Genomic DNA, 14,851 nt, shown 5'->3' on the forward strand with positions numbered 1-14,851 from the left:
ACTTATCAACAACATTTTCAATCCAGGGTGGAGAAATCACCCAAAATTTTTCTTGGAGTAATCAGAGATACTTGAAGTCCCCTTGGCCACCAAGATTTTAGTAACTGTAGTCTAATAGTCTAGAGAATCAAGTTTCAAGTCTAGACAATCGAGTTACAAGTCTAGATAATCGTATGTCTGATTTGGAAAAAGTGTTAACCAAGTTCATCCAGTCCTCCGATAGACGATTCCAAGGCATAGAGACTACACTTCACAACCACATTGCATCATTACACAATTTGGAAAATTTGGTGGGACAAATTGCAAAGTCACTTTCAAAGAGACCTCAAGGGAGTTTTCCTAGTAACATAGAGACAAACCCACGAGAGCAGCTAAAAACAATCACTTTGATGAGTGGTCATGAACTTGAGAGTAAGCTCCCAACTGAAAAGGTTGCACATGATTCACCAAAGAGGAAATAGATTGAGGTGGCTCCCATACCTTACAAACCGAGGATCCCCTACTCTTCAACGGTATAAAATGACCAAAATTATGCGCAGTACAAGAAATTTCTGTGCCTATTTAAATAGTTGCACATTAATATCCCATTTGTGGAGGCGTTGTCACAAATGCCTTGTTATTCAAAGTTCTTGAAGGACATCTTAACCAATAAGGGAAAGATGGAGGATAATTGTGATTTTAGATGCGTCATTCTCAGTGGTATTGCAAAAGAACATGCCGAACAAGATGAAGGATCCTGGAAGTTTCATCATCTCGTGTAACATTGGGAATTTAGATGAAGAAAAGGCAATGGCAGACTCAGGGGGCAATATTAGTGTGATGCCTTACACTTTTTTCCAAAAGTTGGGGTTGGGAGAACCAAGGCCCACTCGAATGATGATTCATCTAGTTGACCATTTAGTAAGACACCCGAGGGGTATCATTGAGGATGTACTTGTCGAGGTGGACAAGTATAATTTTTCCCATAGATTTTGTTGTGCTTGACATGAATAGGGATGTCGATGTACCATTGATACTTGGGAGGCTATTCTTGCGCACTTCAAAGGCTCTTATTGACATAGACAACGAGGAGATGGCATTGATGATCAGAGACGAGAAGTTGACTTAACACCTTGCTAAAGCCATGCGACATTCTCTTGATTTTGATTATACTTTGTATATTCCTGACTCCACTAATGAGTTAATTAATAATTATGTATATGAAATGTTATTCCCACACACATTTGAAGGATGGCTAGACCAAGATGTCAAAAATAGAGAAACCTCATCAATTGGTCTAGTGCAAAAGGTACAAAAACACCAGGGATAATGAAAAAGATGATCCAAAAGCTGAAAAGGTTGAGGTGTCACCACAAGAAACATACCAACATTTCTGGGGATAAGCACTCACAAGTTAAGAGTGATACTTCCTCGATTGGTAACAAGCTCTATCACTCTCCCTCTAACCTACAAAATTAATATTTATCATGCTTTAAGATTACAGGTAAGAGGCCATCTGTATGTCATGAACCCCCTTGAGGTGAGCAACAGGTATGTCAAGCTCATGATGTAAAACAAGTGCTTCCTGAGAGCCAATCCAAGTGGTTACTTTAGTTTTAGTTCTTAATTTTACTTCTGCAAAAATAAGTTCCATTGAGTAGTCGCCTTGTTTATATATGTTGGTATTGAGTGCTTTTAATCACCTTTTAATGCTAGTTCATGTATTGAGTGCTTTTCTTTCAACTAATGAAAACACATGGCCATGTCGCTATTCCACACGATAGTGTGACTTCCTATAGCATGATTTTAAGCCGAAATTGATTCTTTTGGTTCTCTTTTATCACGAATAGCTCCTAGAACTAGGAAACTGGCTTCCAAGGGTCCTTGTTCAACCCATGAGGCATCTTCCAAGGAGTTGGAGTTGAAGGTACCCGAGCATCAGGTTGTATTTGAGCATCTATTAAGGCTTAAGTTTGGATAGTCCTGAGCTCTAGATTTGCAAGTATTGCCAGCAATCGAACAAGTGTGAGCATGAGAATTGGTAGAGGAAGTAAGCGAGCAACTTTATGTTGGTGGTTGGAAGAAGCTCTTATCTATCAAGGAATTAGCCACCCATGATTTTACATAGGAAGTCCTCCCATCCTTCAACATCGACCGTTCATACAATAACTACAGTTAGGAGGACATGACCCAATTCTGTGCACTTGGGCAGTACCACAGCATGATCCTGACACAGTTCTCTATTGCAGATTGACTGTACGACAAGGATTTCATTCACACTGAGGAGTACACTCAGTTGCCATGCGATTATCCCTTTAGAATGACTCCTAGCCATGCTTGCAGGATGTTGTATGGAGACATTTAGTTAAGCCAAGGTCTACTAAGGCCTCCCTACTCATTCGCCTGACCCACAGATACATTCCACTATTATTAGTTGGTCGGTGAATTAGCGGGGCAATAGCACTGGTGTTTTGAGCAAACTCGATCTCCTCTACCTTTACTGCATGGTGCTGAGATTTCCTATTCACTTGGGATACATACTGGCTGACTTTCTAAAATATCAGGGCAAGTATGTGCATGTGGATTACTATTTACCGGGCCATACATCATGCAACTCATCTAGGGGATGGGTCTTATAGAAGCCATTCAGGAAGGTGAGAAGGTCATTGTTCCTTCGCCACTGAACTTAGAGACATTACGCATGATGGGTATGGTAAAGAAGGATGCTTCGGGCAGGTATGTATTGGTTGTACCTTCTCTAGAAGATTCTGACAAGGGCGATGAGCCCGAGGATGCATGACACACCCCTTACGAGTGTGTACCGTAACTGCACGGGTTGTCAAAGTAATAAAATACCCTAATGAGTGGGTAGTTGTATCCAGAGGGAATAGTGATCAGAAACACAGGTATTGCTATTTAACTATGATGAATATGATTCAAACGTTGTGTGAACAATATCAATGCAAACTGAAATAAAAGAAAATAAGAAAGAGATGCAAGAGAATAATAGGAAAGACAATCCATAAAAAAGTGGGGCACCCAGACATTGCTCTACCTAGGACTATTGTTTCAAGTGCAAGAACAATCATTATGTCTCTTAACTAATGTTTAATGAGTCATGGAAATCCTATAACACACGATCCCAAACCTAAGGTCAACCGTGACTAACCCTACACTATGCCCTGGCGGAAAGGAGTACTCTCGATGCCTCAGACTGTGTGGGGTTGCAAGAAGCTCTTGGTACTCCAAGTGATAAACCCTATTCCCTAATATAGATCTAACCCTTTGGTTAAGGAGAAAGACCACCAGTCACAATTAAGCCCCAGAACTAATGATTACTTAAACGTTTCACTCTGTTGTTTGTGTAACTAAGCCCCATCGGAGTCCCTCTCTTAGCACTTCACTCTGTTGTGACCGCAAAGAACTCTTGGAACACAGAGTTAAAATAAATTACACCAGAAGGGAAAGGGGACATTCTACTACCTCTCGATTCACTCTCTCGACCCTCTCCAACCTTTGTTTGTCTAACCCTTATAGTGTGTCACTCATCCACAAACATTACCAAGATGGATTCGCAACTCTAGTGTCACTCTAAGGGAAAATCAACTCAACAAGCATTGAAGATTGGAACTCAATTAAAAACATCAATTAAAAAAACATAATAAAAGGTCAATAAGACAATATCAGCCTAGGGTTTACATGTCCAAGCACCCACTAGGGGTTTAGCTCTCCATGGAGAAAGATACAATCAATAATGAAATCGAATGTAAATGCATGCAATCCATAAGTAAAACCCCTTATAGTCTGTATCGATGGTCTTGTGGAGTAGCCTCGTCTTCTCCAAAGGTTCCCTCATCAAGCCTAGGGCACACCTCACTGAATCGACGTCGACGAAAGCTTCCCCAATAATGCGGTGTTGAAGGGTGTAGGACCACTCCAAAACCTTGCCAAAGCCTCTCCAAACCCTAGCTGCGAGCACCTCCAAAGATGTGAAAAAGATGGGAAAAGAATCCTTTAAAACGTCTGAAATCACGGCTAAAATTGCGCTGGAATCGGGTATCCACACGGGCGTGTGGAATTTCCACACGGCTTTGTGAATTTCAAGGAATTAATTTCTACAATATGTGAACAGTAACTACTGTAGTAAACTGCTATAGTACTTCAGCAAAATGCTCCCGACACCACATTTTTCATCGAGGCCACATGAATGGGCACACATTCATGCGGTAGATCGCATTATATCTTGAATAAAATTACATTGACAAAGATCTTGCTAGCATTGCATAAGTCGGAACACATGAGTGTGACTGCCTTTGTGCCCCTCCAAACTATGTATTTGCTCGAGCCCAATGGAGGTTGGCACACACTCACATGTTTTGGAGCACAACTTGTGTTTTTTCGTTTTTTCACTTCAAGATTTCATCAACAAAATCCATCCATGATCTACTTTTGGCTCCTTTCTTCCACACTTATCTCCATAACCCTTCATGCACAAAAGAACACAAATACACATGAATAAGCAATAAAATCTAAGAAAAGTAATGTTCAATGTAAGAAAAGAATACTTCATATTACTAATGCACATGCACTTATCAAACTTCCCCACACATAAGCTTTTGCTTATCCTCAAGCAAAAATAAAATTTTAAAGCATATAAGAAGAAAAATTGAAAGTGCTTGGCCTTAGGTTCACCATAAGCATGCAAGGGAATCATTCTACAAGAAAATATTTCAACACCAAATAAGAAAAATCAATGCTCTAGCTAAAAACTTTAATAAAAAAGGACAACAACCCTAGATAGTGTAAGTGTGTGTAACTCACTCAAGTCAACCCAACGTATACTCCTCAAAGCACTAAATTCAAGGGACTTACTTATGTACAAAAAGAAAGGAGAAGGTAGTAGCTTCACACATCCTCTAAGGTAGCCCTTTTCAAGATAGCCGCTAAGGTGGCTTTCACACTTTCATGGTGGTAGCTATTTCTACCGGGGTAGTAGCTTTCACTCATCCTATGAGATAGCTCTTTCTCTCATTAGGGCATAACTAGTATCCGACTTATGAAAGTAGCTTCACACTTCATAGGTGGTAGCTCTTCCACCCCCAATGTACAAACCAAACAAACATAACTATTTTTTTTCTTTTTTATTCAACTTTTTTTTCAAAGAAACTAAAGCACGAAAGAAACTAAAACTAGTCACTTAAACGTCGAACTTAAGTTTCCACAAGGTTTAATGAATGAGTTGTGCAACAAAGTATCAATCAGGCAAAAATTCCTAAAAATTCAAGTAAAAACAAGAGTATGGGACCATTCAATGTTAAAAATTCCTCTAAACTTAAGAATACAACCATTGCATCTAAGGTGAATTGCCATTGGCTACATGTGTATGAACAATGAAAGCAGAAGTATAGAACATGTGTAATGTGAACTCTTCCCCACACTTAAGATGTAAATTGCCCTCAATTTACACATGCAAGAACAATAGAATATAAAGCAATCAAAACCATATTTGGAGGTGGGCAATTGAAACAATACTCCTTTGAACTCCTAGTGGTACATTTGATGGAGCTATATTCATTGAGGGTTGAGTTCCAATGGGTTGAGGAGCACACACGGCCAAGTGAATGTCACATTGACCGTGTCTATGACTATTCCTCAATTTTCATACTGCCAAGACCATCTACACGTATACATAAGGGGGTTCAGTGAAGCTCAACAAAAACAAAATAAACTTGAGTTTATAAAAATATAGAAATGAAATACAACTCGAAGCAACTGAAAATAAAAGATAAACTCAGAATGAAGATCCTTTCTAAGTAGTACAAGTCCAAAATAAAATGCAAAAATAAAATATGAAAAACATAAAGTAAAAGACCCCTCAAGCGTCGGTGCCTAGTGCTATCTCGGCTGTTGCTGCTAGTGAAGAAGATGATGTTGGTGGATCAACCGGTGCTGCTAAAACTACGAATGGTGGTGCTGGAGATGCTGGTGGAATCGGTAGAGCCTGGGGTCTCAAAATAAATGGCAAGGTCACGTCTCTCTCAAGTAACTGTCGTAGGTTATCAAGTCGTGTCATCACCTCAATGTGGTTCACAACCTGTGTCATGCAAACCTCAGCCATGACACTCTATAGTACCCCTACAGTGCTCTCGAGCCTCTCAAATTGACTATAGCCTCGAGTAGGAGAAAATATCTGCACTGGGGGTAGCTCCTGTGCTCTCGAGGGTGCCTCTGTCTGAAACTACACCTTCTGTGGCTCCTGCGCGGGCTAAGAACCCTCAACTGCATCTCCCTCGGCTTTGACTGGCTCTGGTGGGGACATGTTCATCACATAAACCCCATCTCTGTATCTGCGCACCATGGCCATCGGTCTTATAGTATCTACACCAAGGAGAGATGGTACAATCGTCTTCTCGGCCCCATAAATAGTGTCCAATAAACCCATCCCAATCATGAATCTGGTGATGTACAGACCTGAGAAAATCACCCCTACTCTTGCATACTGCCCATGATGTCTCAAATACTCTGCCACAATGTGCCTAAGATATAGCTTCTCGCTCTGTACCATGGAGTGTAAGTAAAGTAATTCATGTTCGCTCAAAACTCCGGTACTATCATTGCGACCGCTCACCGATTTGATCAGGACTACGTGGATATATCTGTAGCTCAGTTGGGAGAGACATGTGGCCTTCGACACCCCCGGCTTATACTGACCTTGGCCACACAATGTTCTATAAGTTCTGTGCGGAGTCAAACTACCGGGATAGTCCATCTGTAACTATGCGTACTCCTCTATATCAGTGAAAGCAACATCATACAATCCAAGCCAGATCAAGAATTGTGAGACACTCATGTTGTAGTACTGTCTAAATGCTCTGAATTATATAGTATTGATACTCAAGAAACAATTGTATGAGTGATCAAACTCGAATAACGAGAGCACCTCTAACACGAGCATCAGAATAGCTAGCTCTCGAATCGACAGTAACCTGCACTAGCTACCGAATGAAAGGAGCTCATCAACCTCCTTAGAGACCACATCTCCTCTCTAGATCTCACTGAGTGTATTCAAGTCTGGGAAACATGACAGCCAGAACTTGAGCTACGATAGACACTCAAACTGAACCAAGTGTTCAGGGATCACAAATTCCAACTACTCAGGCTCGGGAGACAACTCTCGTGGATGCTTGCCGGCCGCTTTCGTAGTCCTGGGTCCATATCTGTGAGAATTGAAAAGAAAATCGATAAAATAAAGTCACAAATCAATTCTGCAAAAATCCATACCGTCGTGTGAAAATTCTACACGCCGGTGTGGATCTTTGGGCTGTGAAAATGAAAAGGTAAAGGAGATTTACAATGAAAAATCACAGCCTTTTGAGTTCTGTACATAAACATGGGCGTGTGGAAATTCCCCACACTCATGTGTCTAAATAGGGGGCACCACAAGGGCAGAAACACGTCCCTTTGTGCTCTCAGGATAGCTTGAGTTACCTCTGAACGTATCCATATGGGCGTGTGGAAATTCCACACACCCGTGTGCCAGACTGATAGGGCACCCACGCACCCCTGTGGCTTCTCTGCCCACTTGAAGATTTGGCTAAGTGCTCTACACGCCCCTGTGGAAATTCCACATGAGCTTGTGGATACTCATAAGGATACTCAGAGGAGCACTCACACGCCCCTGTGTGCTCTCAGGATGGAGGAGAACTCTCTGTAGAGATTTACACCGGCATGTGGTAATTACCCACCCCCCGCATGCCATTCACAGGGTCATCCATAGGGGCCTTATGACTGTCACAAGGCGATTCACAGGGGCAAACACACGCCCATGTGTCCTCTCGGGATGAGCTCTAAATGGAAACACACGGCCATGTGGTAATTCCACACGGTCGTGTGTTTTCTCAGGATGACTTAGAAAATTTACAAACTCTGCAAAAAATTTCTGCACACACAAAGCCTGCCTATGCTATGAAAAAATGACCAGAGAATCATGAAAAACATAGTTAAATGACCAAAAAACTTCACCAATCACAATTAAGCACACAGACAACACCAATAATCCACAAGAAAAACACAACGATAGCATGTTAAAGATTAAGACACCAATACTAAAGCTCTTATTCATGCAAATACTAAACTAAAACCCAGAAAAATAGTAAAGACTTGGGTTGCCTCCCAATAAGCGCTTGTTTAACGTCACTAAGCTTGATGTACCTCTTCTTACCTCACGGAGGCTAATAAATGAAGGTTTCCTTCTTACTGACAACCTAAAAGCATGATGAACATAAACTTTTCAAGGTAGAGTGGGACTTATCGAGCTTGTTACGACACAAGGGTTCATCACCCTTACTCTGTGCTTGCACATCCCCATTAGCCTTGGACCGTTACTTATGGTGTCTCCTTGCTCCCTTCATCTTTGGATCATCCTCTTCATGATCCCCGTGGTAGGTTGAATCTTATCCTCTAGACCAAGAGATAAGACTTCTTTATTCTCCACTTCTTGATCTAGCACCCCTTCATATGGGTCCGGACACATCATCTCCTGCACGTATTCATTAATTAACTCATCAGTAGTATCATGAAAATAAAGAGTATCATCAAAATCAAGAGAATGTCGCATGGCTTCGACGAGGCCGTATGTCAACTTGTCATCACCAACTCATAAAATCAACTCCCAGTCATCCATGTCAATAAGAGCCTTGGAAGTGCGCAAGAACGGCCTCCCAAGTATCAGCGGAATATTGACATCCTCATCCACATCCAACACTACAAAGTCTATAGGAAATATGTACTTGTCAACTTTCACAAGTACGTCTTCAATGATGCCCCTTGGATGCCTAACTGTTCGATCCGCCAAATAAAGTGTCATCCGAGTAGGCCTAGGCTCTCCCAAACCTAGCTTCTGAAAGAAAGTATAAGGCATGACATTAATGCTAGCCCCTAAATCCTCCAATGCCTTTTCTTCTCCCAAATTAACAATGTTGCATGGAATGATAAAACTTACAGTGTCCTTCTTCTTGTTCAGCATATTATTTTGCAACATCACCAAACATGAAGCATCTAGAATCACAGATGCACTCTCCTCCAACTTCCTCTTATTGGTCAATAGGTCCTTGAGAAACTTTGCATAACGTGGCATTTGAGACAACGGCTCTACAAATTGAATGTTTATGTGTAATTGCTTGAATAGACCCAAGAACTTCTTGTAGTGCTCATCATTTTGGTCATTCTTCAACCTTGAAGGGTAAGGGATTCTTGGCTTGTAAGGTGGGGGTGCCACCTCCTTCTCTTTTGCGATTTCCTCAACCTCCATGACCTCGGGTGACTAAACATTGGTCTTCTCACTTGGGAGCGTACCATCAATTTCATGACCGCTTCTCAAAGTGATTGCCTTCACATGTTCTCTTGGATTGGTTTCAGTGTTGCTTGGCAAACTCCCTTGAGGTCTTTCCGAGAGTGACTTAGAAATTAGGCGCACTTAGTTCTCCAAGTTATGGAATGACACGGTGTGGTTGCGAAGTGTGGCCATAACCGATTGAAATCTTCTATCTGATGATTGAATAGACTTGGTCAAAGCTTCTCTAAGTCGGTCATCTGGTTCTCCAACCCTGAAACTCTATTCTCCATGTTAGGGGCTTGTTATTGTTGTTGTTTTAAACTCGGCGGTGCCATAATCTTCTATTGCCCTTGATTACTCCAAGAAAGGTTTGGGTGGCTCCTCCACCCCGGATTGTAGGTATTGATTGCTATATGGATTTCCTTGACCTCTCATTGCATTACCCACAAAGTCAACCTATTCCACTGAGAATGTACCACCAACAGAAATCGGGCAATCAGATGGAGCATGTCTTCCACCATACCCAGTGCAACTAGTCACAGCCACCACTCTAGGAGAAGTTAGAGTGTCTAACTTCTTGCTTAATGACTCAACTTGGCCTCGAATGATGTAACTGCATCAATCTCATGAAGTCCGGCTACCTTCCTTCCATCCCTCATGTTCCACTGATAACCATTCATAGCCATTTCTTCAATGAGATGTCGGGCTTCTTTAAGGGTCTTGCTTCCTAAGGTACCTCCTGCTGCAGCATCAAGTAATTGCTTTGTACTTCGGTTTAACCACTATAGAAAGTCTGAATAATTATCCACTCGGAAAAACAATGTTGAGGGCATTTCCGCAGGAGCTCCTTGAACCTATCCCATGTATCAAAAAGAGACTCCAATTCTATTTGCATAAGAGAGGATATTTCATTCCTAAGCTTTTTAGATTTTTTGAGAGGGAAATATCTGGAAAGAAAAGCTTCTACAATTTCCTCCCATGTGGTGATCGATGCTCTAGGTAATAAATGTAGCCATTGCTTCGCTCTTCCTTTCAACGAAAATGGGAAGGCCCTCAACTTGATAGAATCATCTATAACACCATTAATCTTGAGGATATCGCACAGTTCCAAGAAGTTCTCAATGTGATTGTTTGGATCCTCATCGGCCAAACCCTAAAACTGTGCTAACTACTGTAACATATGAATGAAGCCTAGCTTAAGCTCAAAATTCTGAGCCATAATTGGTGGCCACATAATACTAGACTGCGTTCCAAGAACTAAAGGTCTAGCATAATCTGTGAGTATCCTCTACTGCTCATTCTATTCTGCCATAATATCAGACTCTTCAACTTCTATTTCAGCTTGATTAGACTATTCCTGCATAGGTTCTATGAATTCTTCTTCCAATGTCTGCATCACCTTCAACCAATGTCATAACCTAGAGCTTAAACCAAAGAAAAGTAAACAAATAAGAACAATGGAAAAATAAGAAATTGTGAAATAGAACAAGTGATGAATAGCTAAAATAGCGAAGTGCAATGTATTTCCAAAATCCCTATTCCCCAGTAACGGTGCCAAAAACATAACACACCCATTGTGAGTGTGTACTGCAAGTGCACAGGTTATCGAAGTAATAAAGTACCCCAGTGAGTGGGTAGTCATATCCACAGTGAATAGTGATCAAAAACATTGGGATTGCTACTTAACTATGATGAAGATGATTCAAGAGTGGTGTGAACAATATCAATGCAACAGAAATAAAAGAAAATAAGAAAGAAACGTAAGAGAATAATAAGAGAGGCAATCGATAGAAAGTGGAGCACCGAGACATTGCTCTCCCTAGGATTACTGTTTCAAGTGCAAGATCAATCATTATGTCTCCTAACTGATGTTTATTAAGTCATGGAAATCCTATAACACACGGTCCTAAACCTAAGGTCAACCAAGACTAATCCTACACTATGCCCTGGTGGAAAGGAATATTCTCGACACCTCAAACTGTGTGGGGTTGCAAGAAGCTCTTGGGACTCCAAGTGATAAACCCTATTCCCTAATATATATCTAACGCTTTGGTCCAGGCGAAAGACACCTGGTCACAATTAAGCCCCAACACTAATGATTATTTCAAGGCTTTACTCTTTTGCTTGCGCAATTAAGCCCCAACGGAGTTTCTTTCTTAGCATTTCACTTCATTGTGACCGCAAAGAACTCTTGAAATATGGAGGAAGGATAAATCACACCAGAAGGGAAAGGGGACATTTTGCTACCTCTCAATTCACCCTCTCGACCCTCTCCAACCTTGCTTTGTTTAACCCTCATGGTGTGTCACTCATCCACAAAAATTAGCAAGATGGATTCTCAACTCTAGTGTCACTCTAAGGGAAAATCAACTAAATAAGCATTCAAGATTGGAACTCAATTAAAAACATCAATTAAAGAAACATAATAAAAGGTTAATGAGATAATATCATCCTATGGTTTACAAGTCCAAGCACTCACTAGGGGTTTAGCTCTCCACGGAGCAAGTTATAATTAATAATAAAATTGAATCTAAAAGCATGCAATCCATAAGTAAAACTCCCTTGTAGTCTGTATCGATGGTCTTGTGGAGTGGCCTCGCCTTCTCCAAAGGTTCCCTCGTCAAACCTAGGGCACATCTCACTGAATTGACGCAGATAAAAGGTCCCCTAATAACTATCTTCAGAAGGAATGCGGTCTTGAAGGCAAAATAACAACTCCAAAAACCTTAACAAAGCCTCTCCAAACTCTAGCTGCGAGCGCCTACAAAGATGGGAAAAAGATGGGAAAAGAATCCTTTAAAACGTCTGAAATCACGGCTTAAATAGGGCTAGAATCGGGTATCGACACGAGCGTATGGAATTTCCACATGCCTATGTGAATTTCCAATAATCGAATGTCTGTGAGCTGTGAACGGTAACTGCTACAGCAACTTTACTACATTGATTAGCTACAGTAACTACTACAATACTCTGCCAAAATGCTCTCGAAACCATACTTTTTATTGAGGCCACATGAATCGGCACACATTCATGCAGTAGATTGCGTTGCGTCATCAATAAAATCACATTGACGAAGATGTTGCTAGCATTTCACAAGTTAGAACACATGAGTCTTACTGCCTTTGTGCCCCTTCAAACTATGTATTCCCTTCAGCCCAATGGAGGTTGGCACACACTCACATGTCTTTGGGCACAATTTGTGTCTTCTCATTTGTTCACTAAAAGATTTCATCAACAAAATGCATCCACGATCAACTTTTGGTTCTTTTCTTCCACACTTGTCTCCACAACCCTTCATGCACAAAAGAACACAAATACACATGAATAAACGACAAAATCTGAGAAAAGTAATACTCAATATAAGAAAAGAATACTTCTTATTACTAATACACAAGCACAGCCAAGTTCATCATTGTAACCTACACCTATCGAGACCTAGGTCCCCCCAACAGTTGAGGAGATGCCACCGATATTGGCACATTGCTCTTCTTGAACCTATGATCATTTAGAAAGGCTCGAGAATGGTGTGGAAGTCATCCAGACCGATCTTGCTGCCATATATATGACGTAGATAGCAAACATACCGAGGTGATTGTTTGTTTTATTTCTTCATACATTACACTTTATCAACACAATCATTATTCATCGTCGCTTGGTTAGATAGCAATTTTAGTGTTTTTATTCCCTACTTGCTATGGATACGATACCCCACTCACTTGGGATTTATTACTTCGACAAACCCGTACACTTGCGGGTCACAAGCAAGGAGCGTTGTCAAGTTTTTGGCACCATTGCTGGGGAGTAGGCATTTAGAGATACTTTGGACTTTGTTATCTTAGCCATTCGTCATTCATTCTACTTCACATCTTCTTATTCTATCATCGTTCTGATTTGTTTTCTTTGTTTTGATGCAACTGCATGTTATGACCCGAATGAATCCTTCGATATTAATTGAAGGTGATCCTGAACTTGAACGTACACACAGATAAAAGGGTAAAGAACCCGTGCAAGAACCGTCAAATCTAGTTGAAGTGGAAGTTTAAGGGTCTGACAACATAGCAGAACAGAATGAACAACAGAGAACACTTTTTGATTACGCCAGATCGTCAGTATTGGAGACACAATCCGGCACTGCGTGGCCCCCGATTACAGCACCAAACTTTGAGCTAAAACCAGCATTTATCCAAATGATACATCAGTCGACACTGTTCAATGGTTTGGCCGATGAGGATCCAAACAACCATATTGAAATCTTCTTGGAAGTTTGTGACATGCTGAAGATTAACAATGTTACTGATGATGTTATAAGATTAAGAGCTTTCCCATTCTCTCTAAAAGGAAGAGAAAAGCAGTGGCTACATTCTTTACCATGAGCATCCATCATGACATGGAATGAAATGGTCAAAGCTTTTCTTGCAAAGTACTTCCCTCGGGGAAATCGGCGAAGCTTCGTAATAAAATATCATCATTTGTTCAGATGGAGCTTGAATCCTTGTTTGAGACATGGGAGTGATTCAAGGACCTCTTGCGGAATTTTCTACAGCATGGTTTCCCCGAATGGATGATCATTCAGACCTTTTACAATGGGTTGAATCCAAGTACAAGACAACTTCTAGATGCCACCGTAGGAGGTACAATGGGGAACAAGACACTTGAAAAAGCTCAACAGTTGGTAGAGGAAATGGCCATGAATAGCTACCAATGGAATGCAAGGAAAAAGAATAAAGTAGCCGGCCTCCATGAAATTGATGCGGTTACATCCTTAGCAGCCCAAGTAGAGGCATTGAGCAAGAAATTGGATACGTTGACTTCACTGAGGGTGGTCACGATCATGAGTTATGATGGTTGTGGGGTTCACATATACCGTCTAATTATCCAATTTCAATTGCTACTTCATCCCCGACTAAACAAGTAGACTTTGTGGGCAATTCGGAAAGGGTACAAGGTAATTCTTAAAGTAACACCTACAACCAAGGGTGGAGGAACCACCCTAATTTTTCATGGAATAACAAAGGGCAACAAAAGGCCATAGCACCACCAGGTTTTCAACAACAGCAAGCCCCGAACATGGAGAATAGAGTTTCAGACTTGGAAACCTAGATGACCAACTTAGAGAAAGCCTTGACTAGATTTGTGCAATCTTCGGATACACGGTTCCAATCGGTCGAGGCTACACTTCATAACCATACCGCTTCATTGCACAATTTAGAAAATTAAGTGGGACAAATCATGAAGTCTCTATCAGAGAGACCACAAGGAAACTTGTCAAGTAATACTGAGACTAATCTGAGAGAACATGTGAAGGAAATCACTTTGAGAAGTAGTCATGTGGTTGATGGTAGGCTTCCAAGTGAGAAGACCAATGTTGAAGCACCTGAGGTCGTGGAGGTTGAGCAGAGACCTAACAAAGAGAAGGAGGTGGCACCACCACCTTACAAGCCAAGAATCCCATATCCTTCAAGATTGAAGAATGACCAAAATGGTGAGCAATACAAGAAGTTCTTTGGTCTTTTCAAGCAATAGCACATCAACATTCCT

The 14,851-nt window shown here is 41.1% G+C and overlaps 2 non-coding genes across 2 annotated transcripts; one reads left to right on the forward strand and one right to left on the reverse strand.

The window, feature by feature from the left end:
* The first annotated feature begins 10,128 nt into the window (after window positions 1–10,128).
* Window positions 10,129–10,235, forward strand: LOC120280942. Its single transcript, XR_005542456.1, has one exon. It is a non-coding gene; the product is annotated as a small nucleolar RNA R71 (small nucleolar RNA).
* Window positions 10,236–13,757: 3,522 nt separating this feature from the next.
* Window positions 13,758–13,864, reverse strand: LOC120281219. The gene has a single exon (XR_005542518.1). It is a non-coding gene; the product is annotated as a small nucleolar RNA R71 (small nucleolar RNA).
* Between the last annotated feature and the right edge of the window lie 987 nt (window positions 13,865–14,851).

This window comes from Dioscorea cayenensis, chromosome 2 (assembly GCF_009730915.1).
Source record: "Dioscorea cayenensis subsp. rotundata cultivar TDr96_F1 chromosome 2, TDr96_F1_v2_PseudoChromosome.rev07_lg8_w22 25.fasta, whole genome shotgun sequence".
Classification (NCBI taxonomy): Eukaryota; Viridiplantae; Streptophyta; class Magnoliopsida; order Dioscoreales; family Dioscoreaceae; genus Dioscorea; species Dioscorea cayenensis.